Source organism: Lactuca serriola, chromosome 4, assembly GCF_051521515.1.
Source record: "Lactuca serriola cultivar US96UC23 chromosome 4, Lser_US96UC23_V15, whole genome shotgun sequence".
Taxonomy (NCBI): domain Eukaryota; kingdom Viridiplantae; phylum Streptophyta; class Magnoliopsida; order Asterales; family Asteraceae; genus Lactuca; species Lactuca serriola.
Window position 1 is genome coordinate 53,218,042 of NC_136411.1, and position 17,618 is coordinate 53,235,659.

Sequence of the window (17,618 nt, forward strand, 5' to 3'; positions counted from 1 at the left end):
TTCCTTGCTGACCACGTGACCGAGGAAGTCCACCTTTCTAATCGAAAACTCGCATTTCAAGAACTTTGCATAAAGTCTCTCAGTTCGTAACGTCTTTAAGACTTGTCTCAGATGTTGACTATGCTCTTCTTTATTCTTTGAATAAATAAGTATGTCGTCTATGAATACTATCACAAATTTATCCAAGAATGGACGACATACCCGATTCGTTAGGTCCATGAATACGACCGGGGCATTGGTTAGTCCAAACGGCATCACTACGAACTAGTAATGTCTGTATCTCGTTCGGAAGGCCGTCTTGGGAACATCACTCGCTAGGACTCGCAGCTGGTGATATCCTGATCTCAGATCGATCTTGGAGAAGTAGTTGACTCCTTGGAGTCGGTCGAATAAGTCGTCGATTCGGGGTAAGGGATAACGGTTCTTGATGGTAAGTTTGTTGAGTCCTCGGTAGTCGATGCACATCCTGAATGATCCATCCTTCTTTTTCACGAATAATACGGGTGCTCCCCAAGGTGAGAAGCTCGGCCTGATGAATCCTTTTCCGAGTAGCTCATTCAGTTGGCTGGATAGCTGTTGCATCTCCGCCGGGGCTAACCGATAGGGCGCTTTGGCTACTGGGGTAGCTCCAGGAACCAGATCGATTCTGAACTTGACTTGTCTCGCGGGTGGTATTCCTAGAAGGTCCTCGGGAAAAACGTCGGGAAAATCGCATACGTCAAGCACATTCTTGACGTCTTGGACTTCGCGTTTCACATCCACGACATGTGCCAAAAACGCGTGATACTCCTTGCGTAGGCACTTCTGAGCTTGGATGCTTGAGATGATACGAAGAGTGGTGCTAGGTTTGTCGCCCAAGACAAAGAAAGTTTTTCCGGTTGGCAGATTAAGGCGAACGGCCTTATCGTAACATAAAATGTCAGCATGATGAGAACTCAGCCAATCAATGCCAATGATGACATCGAAACTCTTAATCGAGACTAGCATGAGGTTGATTGGAAAGGGATTATATTTTTGAGTTAGGGTACAGTTTAAGTATATCTCCTTAGTGCCTTCGGTTTTACCGTTGGCCATTTCTACTATAAACGGTTCACTTAATGATTGTGGTAATGGCTTTAGCAGGCCTTTAAAATCGTGACTCACAAAACTTCTCTCCGCTCCACTATCAAACAAAATGCATGCATACGAGTTATCGAGAAGAAACGTACCCGTAAAAACAGTGGGTTCCGCAACGGATTCATCTTGTCCCATTGCGAATACTCGGCCCCTTCCGCCGGTATTCCTGTTGTTTGCCTTCTGGCAGTCCCTGCGGTAGTGCCCCGTGTCTTCGCACTCAAAGCAAGCGCGGCTTACTCCGGTATTAGCATCGGGGGCGGATTGTTGTGTCAGATCTTTGCAGTAGCGTGCTGTATGCCCCTTCTTATTGCACCTATTGCATTGGAGTCACGACAAAGACCGTGGTGGTGGAAGTTGCATTGGTTGCATTTCGGAAGTTTCCTATTGTATGAGCTTGTGAGGGCAGTGTTGGTAGGTACAGTAATAGCGTGGATCGCTACTACTTGTTGTTTCTTGGGGTTCTCCTGTAGGGTTTGTCCCCTTCTCTTGTTCCAAGGCCTACTCTGGCCCTCTGCCTCCTTAGATGGATTGGCGGTAGCTGCAATGGTACCCTGTTTTACCCTGTGGTCGATGAGTCGCTGAGCCAGGGGTTTAGCGCTGTTGTAGGTAATAGGGTTGGAAGCTAGGAAATGCGCTTGAATCTGGGGTGACAACCCCCAAATGTACCTTTCAACTTTCTTTGATTCTGGGTTGACCATGGTAGGGCACAATGCAGCGAGGTCGTTAAACCTAGTTGTGTAGGCGACTAGATCAGACCCTGTCATCTTCAGATTCCAGAGCTCTTGCTCAAGCTTTTGCACTTCGCCCCTTGGGCAGTATTCTTCCAGTAGTAGAACCTTCAGATCCTCCTAACTCATGGCGTTGGCGACAGTGAGAGTCACAGAATTCACATGGCTTTTCCACCAAGTGAGGGCTCGATCTATGAAGGTGCAAGCAGCGAACTTAACCTTGCTTGTTTCTTGGCATGAGCAGATCTCGAAGACTGTTTCGGTCTTTTCGAACCATTGCATTAGTGTAATGACTCCCCCAATGCCATTAAAAGTTTTTGGCTTTGAGTTGGAGAACTCCTTGTAAGTACATTCTCTTACTTGACCATGACCAATGCCATGATTGGAATGATTCGTGCTACTTCCTGTACCTCCATTTCCATTGGAGTTTATTTGCGAGAGAGCTACTGTTACTGCTACTATGATAGCAGCCTGGACCATGGTCGGATCATACGTTGGTGGTGGAGGTGGTGGTGGCACCGTGCCCGGTCTAGGCCTTAGGTTTGGATGAGGAGGCATCGCGCTGCCAAAAGAAAATGAGAGATTATAAGTTTTGGTGGTTGAGAGTTGAATGATATTGAGTTAACTTTCTTTAATAGTTCAAGAATTTGGTTTGGCCAGCACAGGGTCTTGAGCTTGATTTACAAATGGAGTTTGAATAGATATACTTATGAATTGAATGAACTGCACATAATTAACATATGAAAGAGATATGCCCTATATATATTAAACATATAGTTGTGTTACATCCGAGTTTAGATAAAAGTTTTTGACCTTTCTAAAGGTCTCCGATTACAGAAAGTTTAAAGAAAATAATACTCTTATACGAAGTCCTAATTTATAACAAAATTTGAAATTTTGGCAAGCACTACTTGCGACGTAGGTTGCGCTTGGAGCTTGACTCCGCATCCGATTGCTTCGATTCCATTAGACGCCTATCAAAAGCGGCTTGTTGTTCCCTTAATTCGGCTAGGGCTGCAATCATTTGTGCTTGGAATGCCTCGGTTTGGAGTTGGGCATTGTCCTGAATTCTATCCAGCCTACGGATGTCAGAAGTGTGAACCTGTACTTCTACGTTGACATCCCGAATCTGGTTGGCTTGAACTCCGGATTGGTAGAACTGATTGGCTAGCTTGCCCACCATTACTGGTAGTGCCCGATCAGCTGAACTGTGACAACCCGAAATTTCCATTCTGACAAACCACTTGAAGCCAATAGAAGTAGAACAGTTACAGTGAAAACTCAGATTTCGAGTATAAGTTTGGCAGTTTTCAGGATTTTACACTTAAGGAGATATTAGGAGAGTGGTTGCACTAGGGTTTTGTGCAACACTGTTATTCCAATACTCTAGGACATTAGAATTCGCTTCAGGAATAAAAATATTTTCTGCCAAAATATCTCAGGATTATAAATAGAATTCTGAACCAAATTGGTTCATTAGTTGAATTCCAATTAGAGAAAAGCCAAAATTCTCTCTCACGGATCTTCGGGTTTTTATCCCAAATTGTGAGTAACTCTTTCTAGTAGTGTTAGAAAGCTTTAAATGTGTTCATAACATAGATTACATAGCTAAATCATCCGATTTAGGAGTTTACTCCCCAAGGTGTTCTTGGGCGGTAAACTCCCGAAACCAAGCCTAGATTGTCCCCCGTGATTTGTAACTACCTTGGACTTGTATAGGAGTGTGTTAGGGACATGAAATCAACCAAGAATCACCCAAGTTTGGGAGTTCACGGCCCAAGAATATCTTAGGCCGTAAACTCCAAAAAGAATAATCAAAATGGTGCTTTTAAGACACCTAAGGCTTAAACGTGATTTTAGACATGTACCCTAAAGTGTTTAAAGCCTAGAAAACATAAGGAATCACAAGTATTGAGGAGTTTACGGCCAAGACAAGTTCTTGGGCCGTAAACCCCTATAAAGGGGTCAAATGACACCCTAACTCCTTCCTTATGCCTAGAACCCAACATAGATCATAACCTTGAAATGTTAGAGACTTGAAAACACCATAAACACCCTCCCAAGGGAGTTTACGGCCGTAAACTCCAAGGGAATATGGTCTCTGGGCCGTAAACTCCTTAAAGGAGTTAATAGGACCACCAAACACTTGTTTAAACCTTGGAACAATTTACCACTTGAGTTGTAACAACTTTAAGCCTCAATTAATGACCCAATGTAGAGTTTACGGCCAGGAGTTTACTCCCCTGGGCTGTAAACTCCAAAGAATATGGTCATTAGACCTTAAACTCCCATTTGAGGTATTACACTCCTTTGTTGCAACCCATTAGCCTCCTAGCACTTGACCAAAAGTGTTTTCTTTGCGTTAAAATGTTTATACTTGTATAATTAGTGTTTTAATCACTAATTATTTATATACATATGTTTTCATATGTAATTAGGATCATTGTGTGTGTCTAAAGTCTTCACTTGACACCAAGCACTTGTCCGATCCTTCCTTACGATAACAGTCCGTTCAATTCCAGTCACTTACTGCAGGTGAGTTCATACCCCTTAATCAATGTTTTAAACTGTTTTTAAATGTTTTATGGGGGGATACAAGTAGAATTATGCTAATTATTATATCAATCATATGTGATTAATAAGCAGCATTCAAATGATTGGCTACTCATTAGCCGTTTTACGAAACAGTTTCCTTCAAAAGTTTTTCATAAACACTATACGTGTTTAAAAACTCCTTATTACACTGTACATTTTTTCCGTATATTACATTTCAAACTTATTTACAATCGTGTTTCAAACAAATGTTCTTTATACTAAACTGTTTTATCAAACCCATGCCTTCGAAACCATTTTATAGATCGACATCAAGTCGATCTTTTCTTAGAAAATATTTATGTTCAAAGGTTTTACAAATCTTATTTTATGCTTTTATATTATAAATTGCATGCCTCTATATGTATAGTTATATAAGAAATGTTTAAAAGACTTAAGAAGGCTATCCACCCTATTTCCTTTTTCTCGATTTGGATGTGGTCTGGTGGGATATCGGGTACTTGTCCGAAGGTCGTTTAAATATTAGTTATATATATCATGTGTACATATATAGTCATAAAAGGTCCTTCCAGTTCATCCCATGCCCTTGGGTAGCAAGGGTATACATCCATGTTCATACGTACCAGTTAGATTACTAGTAAACTACCATATGGGTAGTTTAGGAAGATGCTAGAACTATTACTAGAACGCGATATCATACAATGAGTTAGTTCATTCATGAGTCTATACTTGCTAGATAGAGAGCACATACATTACAGCTAGAACATTTCATTACTATGAGTACATATATAACTATACTAGGAAGAGAACATATACAACGATACTAGAACGAGTACATTACTATACTTGCTAGATAGAGAGAGAACACACATTACAGCTAGCACACGTCGAACATTTCCATACATTACACTTACATTAATACGTTCATAAAATTGTGATCCACTGTATCGGAGCATGCCTTAAATGTCATGGCCCGAGTTGTAGCCAGAATCTCTTGAAGGGAGAGCGTGAGTTTGCGTATAGATTTATACTGGATTGACTATCCTACACCTTGCTGCTAGCTATAGCGGGACTTGCAGGTCTGCGGGTGCCAAACGTCATTCCGTTATTACGACCATTCTTATGTCGTTGTTACCAGTCAATAGTATGGTACAATTAATCACATGATGCCTTAATATAAATCCGGTTTAAGGTAAATAGTACAACAATAGTTCTTATAGCACTACGTTTTAGTACTACATTAATTTTCCCTGTACACATATTTAGTGATCTTTTCACTTAAACTATAAATGTAAAAACTATATTTTGTTAATAATAGTTACACTTGGGAAAATTACACACTTTTACATGACACGAACATTTATAACAGTTAAGTCTTGGTAGATGACTACATTGAGAACATTTAGGTCTTGGTAGAAGAATCCCTTATATAATAGTAGAAATCATAGGGATTTCTAGAGTTTTTCAAACGTTTACAGTTCATTTACAAACATTTTCATACTTACAGTTCATTTACAAACATTTTCATACTTACAGTTCATTTACAAACATTTTCATACTTACAGTTCATTTACAAACATTTTTATACTTACAGTTCATTTACATTTTCCATACTTACAGTTCATAAACTTACAAATTCTTACATACAAATTAAGACACTAAAATACTTATGATCTCACCAGCTTCAAAGCTGATACTCACTTTCAAAATTACTTGTATCCTCAGGTCATCATAGACAGGTACCGATGCAAGGAGAAGGGAAGATGGAGCTTGTTCAAGACTCATCTTTCATTTTGATTTATGCTTTAGTGTTTATCAAAATTTGACAGAACACTTGTATAATAATTATATTATTAATGCAATGGATGATGTTGTTACTTGTTTACTACTTTTCATTGTTGTGATACTGTACATGACGTCCTCCGCCCCAGAACATTTCCGCCGTTCTTGGTATTGGGGTGTGACATGAACCTCCGCCGCGGACATCGTAGAAGTCTCGGCACATGCCGTAGGGAGGGCGTAGGTTTTGTTGTTGGCTCCAATGGTGGAGGTGACTCCCCCATACAGGAGTGGGTCCTTGGAAGTTCCTCACATAGCCGGGAGGTTGTGGGGCTGGTGGATTGATAACCTCTGGCTCTGAATCTGTACCAGAGTCATCTCCTTTATCCAACTCTATAGGTTCTTCGTCTTCTTCGGGATCTTCTTCGATCAATCCTCCATTACCTTGGTTGGGGTAGTAGGGGTCATTGGGGTGATGGAATCCAGCCATTGAGTCTGTACGAGAATAGGGTTAAGAATTTACTATAAGCTAGAGCACATGAAATTTACCCTTAAGTTTAATGGTTGTTGATACTCAAATACTCCCTTAGTATTATTTAACGATATGCTTTTGATAAGTTTTAAATTTTTTGTCCACTGCAGACACTCCTTGGCACACGTTAGTCGGCTCTCGGACAAATATAGTTGATCAGGCTATATTCTTCCCAGTTCCGATTACATGTCCCAAGGCGTACCTGCACTGCACAACTTATTTATAATACTTCTAAAATAAATTTAATTTCAAAAGTATGACTCTTCTCAGAGTGTTTTGGCCTAGTTGAGTTTATAGTTGTATACCAAAAAAAATGGTTTTGATATACTTAATTCCCTATAAACAATGCTCTGATACCAATCTGTCACACCCCCAAACTAGAACGGCGGAAACGTTCGGGGGCGGAGGACGTCATATTTAGTATCATAACAGTTCATACAAAGGAAAGTACACACCACCATACATATATAAAGGTTTTAAAAATGTTTACATAATTGTATTCATTACATGTTCAAAAGATAAATACATGAACATCTTTCAAAAGAAGTAATTAACGCCAGCGTGTTAATCCCCAAAAGTTGATTTCCAAACCTGCTTAGCAGTTCCCTGAGAATACAAGTTATTTCAAAGAGAAAGTGTCAACAATTAAGTTGGTGAGTTCATAAGTGGTTTAGAAAAATTGTATGCCATTCCAAATTGAGTGTATGTTTTCCAAGAAAATCCCTTATTTTCTTATAAAAGTATGAAATGCATGAGAATATTTGTATTGAAAAATGTAGATAGTTGAATCAAGAAAATCCCTTATTTTCCTATTAGTTGTTTGTTTTGTATACAGGAAAATCCCATATTTTCCTAAAGTAATAGTTAGTCTAATGTCCAAGACTAAAAACCGAAAGCAAATGACATGCTTTAGAAGGTTGAAGCATAGATTTATATAATAAAACCTATTAGAAGATTGCAGTTTGTTAGATGAAGAATAGTTTTAATAGCTACTCATTCATCAATCAGAAGTACTATAATAATTGTATATCCGATGAGTTTTATAACCATACTAAACATAATATGCCTGTAGCGACGTTCTTCAGGCGTCGTAGCGTTATGACAAACTGTCACCCCAAAGGACGGACTGTAGCTAACAGTCAGGGCGCGGGATCATGACTTCCCGTATAGATCTATACACATTTGACACGTTCTCTGAACGGGAGACTCTGGTTATAGACAGGACTTGTAGCGATACCTTCTAGCAAAAGGCAGTATTTGAAGATGTACATGTCTCACGGATTCTCAACTAAGATGTATCTAGATCTCAAGCAACTCTACTGGTGGCCAAACATGAAAGCAGAGATTGCTACCTATGTGAGCAAGTGTTTGACTCTGGTTATAGATTGCTACCTATGTGAGCAATCTCTGCTTTCATGTTTGGCCACCAGTAGAGTTGCTTGAAATCTAGATACATCTTAGTTTAGAATCTGTGAGACATGTACATCTTCAAATACTGCCTTTTGCTAGAAGGTATCGCTACAAGTCCTGTCTATAACCAGAGTCTCCCGTTCAGAGAACGTGTCAAATGTGTATAGATCTATACGGGAAGTCATGATCCCGCGCCCTGACTGTTAGCTACAGTCCGTCCTTTGGGGTGACAGTTTGTCATAACGCTACGACGCCTGAAGAACGTCGCTACAGGCATATTATGTTTAGTATGGTTATAAAACTCATCGGATATACAATTATTATAGTACTTCTGATTGATGAATGAGTAGCTATTAAAACTATTCTTCATCTAACAAACTGCAATCTTCTAATAGGTTTTATTATATAAATCTATGCTTCAACCTTCTAAAGCATGTCATTTGCTTTCGGTTTTTAGTCTTGGACATTAGACTAACTATTACTTTAGGAAAATATGGGATTTTCCTGTATACAAAACAAACAACTAATAGGAAAATAAGGGATTTTCTTGATTCAACTATCTACATTTTTCAATACAAATATTCTCATGCATTTCATACTTTTATAAGAAAATAAGGGATTTTCTTGGAAAACATACACTCAATTTGGAATGGCATACATTTTTTCTAAACCAGTTATGAACTCACCAACTTAATTGTTGACACTTTCTCTTTGAAATAACTTGTATTCTCAGGGAACCGCTAAGCAGGTTTGGAAATCAACTTTTGGGGATTAACGCGCTGGCGTTAATTACTTCTTTTGAAAGATGTTTATGTATTTATCTTTTGAACATGTAATGAATACAATTATGTAAACATTTTTAAAACCTTTATATGTGTATGGTGGTGTGTACTTTCCTTTCTATGAACTGTTATGATACTGAATATGACGTCCTCCACCCCCGAACGTTTCCGTCGTTCTGGTTTAGGGGTGTGACATTCTCCTTGGGAAGTAGTGGCCAATTTTAGGAGGTCTAGGGGCCATTATATAGTTGTGGCTGCTAGGGTTTTCAGGGTAAACCTTAATTCCTTTCTTAGGCTCCAAGCAGACAATAGACATCCCTTTTGGAAGGCCTTGGATGATTTCTATAGGGCCTCCCTATAGAAATTCGTCCACCTCATTCCAAGGGAGTGCAGCAGCCTAGTCTGCAACTATCAATAATTAGCAAAATCAGTCCCCATACTTTTAATCAGTTCCTTTAATCCCCAAATTAATACCAAATTAATTTCTGATTAAATACTAATTAAATAATATTATTTCTAATTAATATATTATTGTTGTTATATCTTAATAAATCATTAATTATCCTCTCTCTCTCCAAAAGTCATCCTGTCAAGTTGCTATGGTGAAAGCAACCCAAAAGGACAATGCTATAATCAGATCAAGTACATATCAATTAAAGTTATGGGATTAGACACCTAATCCAACAGTCTCCTACTTGGATAAGTCTAATAACTAAAATTGCAAGTATGAGTACAGAATCAGATTAGCAATCGTAGCATTCAAAAGCCGTTGTCGAACTCTGACCTAGTCAATGACACGTCCATTAGATAAGGGATCATATAATCTTCCGTTCTGCAAGATATCGTGTGGACAAAGACATGGAACATAATCATACTCAATGTCCAACAGTTTGTTTCCCGATTTCTGATTTGTTTGACAACGAACCTAATTGAACAAATCAATTAAGTCCGCACTAGGCCCGACACATAAGTCAACACAAAATCATCGAGGGGCCCAAGATATCGCTTTTCCCGTTAGGGCAAAAGGAACATATAAACTTTGACTTATATGCTTGTACTATTTACTCCTCAAATTGTACAGAATAATAAGTTTTATAACATCAAGTTACTGATGCATTTGTGCATTATCAATGTAGATCCAACTCGTAAACAACAACTCATATATCTCGGATTAAAGATTATACGATATTATTGTCTCAAAATTAGTCATGATAAATTCCATGAAGTAATTCAAATGAGCATGGGTTTAATCCAATAATCAAATCCTATTTCAGGAGTACTCATGAACGTTGCAGCAAACATTTGCTATGTATTAGCACTTAGAAAATCTACAAGCCAATTCATGACAGTCTTGCCTCATTACTTACTTCCAAAGTATGATCAACTGTGGATAATTTGAACAATCCAATTATTCAATAAGTAAAACATGCAAAAGGGAAACAATAGTCAACAATCGACTAAAGATAGTAAACTTTACTCATAAATAAATCTTCCATTACTTAATCATCAAATGTCAATTACATATATCTATTACAAGTTTCTAAATTACCTATCTAATCACTAAAACTAATATCGTCCTTCAGACGAATGCTCATTGCATGCTGAACGTGCTTGATCCTACTCACCCTTTGTGAGGGGATCTGTAGGATTCTCTTCTGACGATACTGTCTTGACAATGAGGAGTCCTTCTACCCGATGTCTGATGAAGTGGTATTTTCTGTCGATATGTCTAGATCTGCCATGATCCATTGGTTCCTTGGTTACGGCAACCGCTCCTTCATTATTGCAGAAAATCTCCATGGGCTCCTTTATGGCTTGTAAACATCTAAGGTCTCCAATGAAGTTCTTCAACCATATTGTAACATCGAATAATTCATAGCCAAAAATTTCATTTTTAAAATAAGTAATTATAAAAACCAGTAATCTGAAACATCAATAGTGTCAATCCATATAAAAACAAGTATGTCAATTAACCAAAACATGTCATAGAAAATATTATCAGAGTACAACTCCCAAAGATCTCATATGCGGAAAATCATAGTGCGATGCGCTGTGATCATGACGAATCCTTTCCTTTTGAAGAACAAGTACCTGAAACCAAAACTGAAAACTGTAAGCACGAAGCTTAGTGAGTTCCCCCATCATACCACATACCATACAATAAACATAATGTCAGACATATATGGGTGCTAGACCTAACCTACTGAGCATACCTCAGTGCTCAACCTACCCATGTCAGACATACCGGGGTGCTCGACCTACCCCTGTCAGGCATACCTGGGTGACCGACCTATCCATGTCAGGCATATTTGGGTGCCCGACCTACCCTCCGGTTTATTTCAACTGATTACGGGGTCTATTTCACCCTTACCCTTACCACATAATATCATATCATAAACATACTATTAGGCATATCTGGGTGCCCGACCAACCCTCTGTTTTATTTTAACCGGTTACGGGGCCTACTTCACCTCTCCTACCACTACCACATAATAACATAGCATACAAACACACAAATCTCTACAAATAGTGTCATAACAAAATATTATCACAAAGACAATCATCTCTACTATAAAAAACTACTAGTAGGTCGACATTGGTGCATTCGACCCACTCATAAAGGGAAGGTAACTCACGTTGTACTACTGAAGTCCCATTGATAAAACTCTAGCTGTTGGATGACAGATTCCCGAATTGTCAACATCGAAAAAACACCCAATTAATAATTGGGTTTAAAATACATAACCATAAGTCTATGCTTAGGGTAAAAAGACTACTTTACCATGAAGCTAGCTTGATTCCATCCCAAGGCTCAAACACACACTCTAAAGGCCCAAAAACCAATCAATGAACCAAGGCCCAAAATATGGCCCGATTTTCCAAATTGCGCCCAAACCCCTCACATGGGCCTTACCCTAAAGCCCATCTAAATTTCCAAGTCCATATACTTGTTATTAGATGGCCTATCATGAATCCAAACAACTAAACCAAACAGAAAAGCCCAACTCAAAACCCAACACAATTAGGGTTTTCACATAAAATGATGATTAAGGTTAGTTAAGAACACTTAACCCATTAAGGACTTAATCCATTAAGTCCATCACTCTACTAGGTCAACCATACAATGTGATTGGGCTTAATTCATAATTCCAATCCAATGATCCAAAATGCGGGTCCCGACAATTTCAAATTAACATATCCAAAATTAGGGTTTTCTAAACCCTAATTAGGGTTTCCAAGCGAATCGCGTGTCAATTAGTCAAATGTTTAGGATTTTAGATAAATTTGGGTTTCATTAGGTTAGTTAGAGTTTGATTACATCTATTAGGGGTTCAATAGGTCAATTAGGGTTTCATTAGGCCAAGCATCACCCACTGTCACCTCGGGCGGTGGTGGTCGATGGCGGCTAACGGCGACATCCACCACCTTGTGGTGGTGGTTATGATTCTAGTCCAAATCATGTCTAAGCATCCCAAATAGCAATCCAATCACACACAAATGCACACTACCACCCAACACGGTGGCTGGTGGCGGCAGCCACCACCTCACGGTGGTGGTGCTGGCGATTTCCTTGATTATTCCGACTAAAAATACGATTATACAACATAATATCCAAAAGAAACACACACGCTCAGCCACCCTTGTGGTGGCAGGCGGTGGTCGGAGGTGCTAGCCACAACCTCATGATGGTGGATATGGCTTTTCTTGACATTGTTCGGCCAAGAAAAAGACAAACAACATGCACACTAGCAGCAGAACAGTAGTAATAAGAGTTGTCGCAGAAAGTCTTTCTCTTTCTTCTTTATCTCAAGTCAGTCTATAGAGGGATGGTACAGAGATAAAGACTTCTTTCACTCTATCTTCTATTTATCCTATATCTGCAGAAGCTGTTTTAGGATTAGTTGTGGGATAGCTATATAAAGAAAACCCGGGTGGCCGTAGCTTGAAAGTCTAATATGAAACTAGCATTTCGACAAGAGAGAAAACCCTAATCCAGTGAGTAAGAGAATAAATCCCCTTCCTTCTTTAAATCACACATACACACATGTATTTGCTTAGAATCTGAACACAACCACCCACCTGGTGGTGTAAAACGACGACAACAAGTGGAACAGTCGCCGGAGCGGCGACGGACAAGGCTGGAGTGTAGCACCGACGAAAAGAAGAAGAGGATAGAGATTGAAAACAACAGCGGCGCTAGCAGTGGTCAGAGATGAAACTATGGAAGAAAGGTGGTGGAGAAGAGGCGCGACCGACAATGGCTTCGTCTTCACAGAAGCGGCAGTGTAGCGACGGGAAAGGCAGTCTTTCTAGAAAATGGCAGGAAGCATCACACGCAACTTCGTTTCCCGACCATCCTTGCTTAACATGACGTCGGGTTCAAGGTCTTTCGTCTTCGCCAACATTGGAGACTACACAACGATGTCTGGTGGCCCATGGTGGCGACGCAATCGGCGACGGCGGCTAGGAATGAGAGAAGTGAGGGTGGCGGCTAACTTCATACACGATTAGGGTTAGGGTTATGGGACACATGGGTGACGGGTTATATGCCGTCTGTCCAAACTCAAACTTTTGACCAGTTAACACTTTCAGTCCCTCCTATTCTTATTCTTTTCAAATCAACTCCATAAAGTACCATCCAACCCTCAGCATTCCAAAACCCTTTCAATAATATTTACCAAACACCCCCTGCCTTCTGAAAATATTTACAAAACCAATCCAGACTTACACTCTTAATCCCCCAAAGTCCAAATTATATCATCTAACTCCCCGAAACCAACACCTAGCTAAATATTAAGGATTTTAGGGTCACAATAAAATAATATGATTTATATTTCAAGGTTAAGAGTTTATTATTTATTTACGTATTTAATTAAATTTCAAACGGAATGTTACCATTCTCCCCCACTTAAATTAGATTTCCTCCTCAAAATAATTCCTTACTATTCCCGACAAGCCAAACAACTCGACCTACAAACCTTCAACCCCGAGCATAACCCTGCCTTCATAAGGCAACAGAAACAACCCCACGTAGGGCTCCACAACCTGAAGATGAAGGAGTCCCTTGCAACATAATCACATTTACTCACTCTAAAATCTAAAGTCTCGAGATGGTCTGACTCTATGTCAGACAGCCCATACTGACACATTTATGAATCCATCTTATTAATTTCCCAGATGACTACTCAGCTTCTGACATCAGAGATTCCCATTAGAACATAATTACTGACCAATTATCCCTACATATCACTTATATGTGACCAAGGCTCAGATAACCATTCAAGTAGGAGTCTCGTCCCCACAACAGTTAGGCTCAGACGAGAGTTGCGCAACAAGATCATTCTCAAGATTATACAAACCCAACTGGAAGAGACCCAATGTCTCCTCCGAATAACAAGTTGCACCACACTTAAGTTCCAAATCAAAAGTACTGCCTTGACTTATCTTGATGCCCTCCATAAATAGAACCAATCCAAGGCACGGTCACAAGGGCTGATCTACCATCCAAAACTAAATCCATTTATTACTCTCGAACCCTTCGATTGATGCTCTTGGCATATAGATACCCCAATCCTCATCCTATGGAGAAGAAAATTCAGCACAACCTCTCTCAATACCCGACTCGAGATCTTACCCATAGACCAACCCGACACTCAACTCATAAATCGAGACTCACTGATCTGCACTTGCATCTCACCCACGACCTTATGATAATGACTGCCCTTACTAGAACGAGATATAAAGGTTCCCACACCAACGTTGAGACTACCAGTCTCACACCTGGCCAAACCACCAGGTCCCTAATAGTCCAAATAACAAGGCTACCCAGCCTATAAACCCCTCTACGTCACACTCTAACCACCCACTAGATGTATGCAATTTAAGATCCAAATCCTTGACCCAAAGGTCTCGATCCGGGCTCACCTATATTTTCCAAAATCACACGGGCCTCACCCAGAAGTCCCACCCCAACTAGGGCTACACAAGCCCAACTCCACCTTGGATCCTAATGGTCCTCAATCCAAAATAGAAGAATACTCTTCGACAGGCATGGCTGGCGTCCCAAAGGCATAACTAATTTCCTTTATACCCTTATGGCCATTGCCACGCTTGACTATTTCAGTCTGGTGAATGCTACAATCCCATCACAGTCTTACAATACTTCAAATCGACCACGACTACCATCCATGTCCTTACCACGCCTTAACCATCACAATCCCATGCACCTGAGTCGAAACCCACATCCAACAGGTGTTCGGGTCATACTCCGAACTCTGAAACCCTCATCAAACAAGAATAGGCATCGAGGCTCTATCAAGCTCCTTGATCTGGATCCATTCACAAACCCTCTGTGCACAACAAGAAGATGCTGACCAGTTGATGGGAGTTCCTAGAACTCCCACTTACACCACCTCAATCTAAACGGCCACTTGGGTCGTCTCTATTCTTGACCAAGATGCAAAACTTGTCCTAGTTCCACACTCGATCCAACTCTCGGATATTCTAATCGATTCTCCCCCACTTGGATCCGACGAACTCTCTCATTCCATAAGTCTGATGGATTCCCAAACCATCGAACCCCATATAGCGTGAACTGTCTATACCCTACGCTTACCATAACTAGCGTTCCATTACTAGCCAATCTCAATAACTGTCCAACTCCTGGAATCCGGAAGAATACTCTTGAGACATTAACCAGTCTGATGATTAAATTCACATCCCATGATGCCACATCCATTCCTTGAGTTCCTATACCTGCGACTAAGAACCACAACTCTTGACATGCACTGACGAACCTTTACTCTAATTTTTATCCTCAAGGAATCATTGAGCTCTAACTGACTTTAGTCCATACGAATATACAATTTCCTTGACCCATCCAATGATCAAACAACTCACGCAAATGCCACCACCATCTTCATGCTACCATTCCTTTCCAAGCAACGGTAGTTCGTGGAACTCCAAAGTTCTTCCATAGGAAAATGTCGTTCGTACCCGAACAGATGATAGAACCACTGAAACCTGGCTTCACTGGAGAACTACCCCATAAGGTCTAGACCAAAGATCCTCCAAGCAATACTCTTGAACGGATCCCGACAAAGACCCGAAACGATAACGGTACACGCGGAACCCACTACGTAAGATACATGCATTTGTAGGTTCATCAAAGGACTTCTCAGCACGCAAAATGGCATATAACAATCCTTGATAACCCAAACAATACCAGAGAATCAACCCGAGTTCTAACTTGTTCAAACTCAATCAAAATCCCAAGTGATACAATTTCCCGATATCCACCTTAAAGTGGCAGAAGATAACATACCTGCAAATATCTGAAGGAATCCTGATCACCTCCTCCTAAGATACCTCGACCATCCTGAGGACATGGTGCAAAACTCCCTTTTAATCCTGATGATAGGAACTAACAATAGGATCCTCCATCCTTAAGGATTCTAGGGATCCACAAGCTTTGGGCTCCAGATGAGCCCCCAACTGCTCTTCTACAATCTCAGGCCGAAAGGCCCCGTGACAACTATCGAGACCTGCAAAATCCTTTCCTTGGCTGAACAAAAGACCACCAAGGTCCATTCCAAGACTCTATGAGTAATCTCCGATGATATAAACTCCCGCGATTGCGCATCAATTGGCCCAGGTCCTGCTCTTGAGCTGGAACCAGAATTTGAATCCCACTCTTGAGTGTTCAACACCATACCGTAGTGACATTCAAAGGATCTGAATATACCCAAGAATCCTCATTCCATAGGCTTCCTAATCTACTAAAGCATTTCCTAGGCTTTCCTAGGTTTCCGTCCACACACTGCCAACAGCTGCTGAAGAACTCCTCATAATGTCGGTTAGCTACCTCATGAATATAGTCACATGCAATAAAGCTCAGATAATCCTTCGAGTGAAAGACTCATCCCTACAACGGTTAGACTCAAACGAGAGCTGTGCAATAGGGTCAAATCCATCACTCTGAGATTATTCAACCTTTATTACATGTGACTTAACATATTCACTTAATAGTTAACTCACACCACTTAAGAGTCCCACAAAACACAAAGCAAGCAGCATTCACACAGTATCGCTCCTATCCATAGATTAATCAAGGAACAATCAACTCATATACTAAAACTCATGTTGGAGCTTCCAATCTTACTTCTGATTGCCTTATGCATGCAAATTATACACAATACATGATCAAATAGACTGTCAAATAAAAGATTGTACCCTAGGACCACAACCAAACAATGAACAGGAAATAAAGCCAAATCAATCAATCTAGGGCTATAAGATCCTAATCGTGTAAAATTTTAAAGCATACACTAATCAGACCATTCTATCCACTGATCTGAAAACCATACTAGCATGCAGTTATATAAGCTCATACAATAGGCATACAAGGCATCCTTCCTAGATCCTTAGCCCTAATCTAGCATGCAATTCACATATTCACAATTCATATCATACTATAACATGTATGGGTATCTTGGGGAAAACTTACTTGAGCTCGGCCGATCGCACGCATCACACTCCCTGTTCTTCATTGAAAACCCTTAATTTTAATGTTCAAAAATTTATTTTTCTTGTAAAAGTCTCTCAAACCCTCGATTTGAGTCCAGACATACCCGAGAGTGTGTCCAAATCCCTCAAACCAGGGCTTTGATACCAACTTGTGACATCCCAAAATTCATAGCCAAAAATTTCATTTTTAAA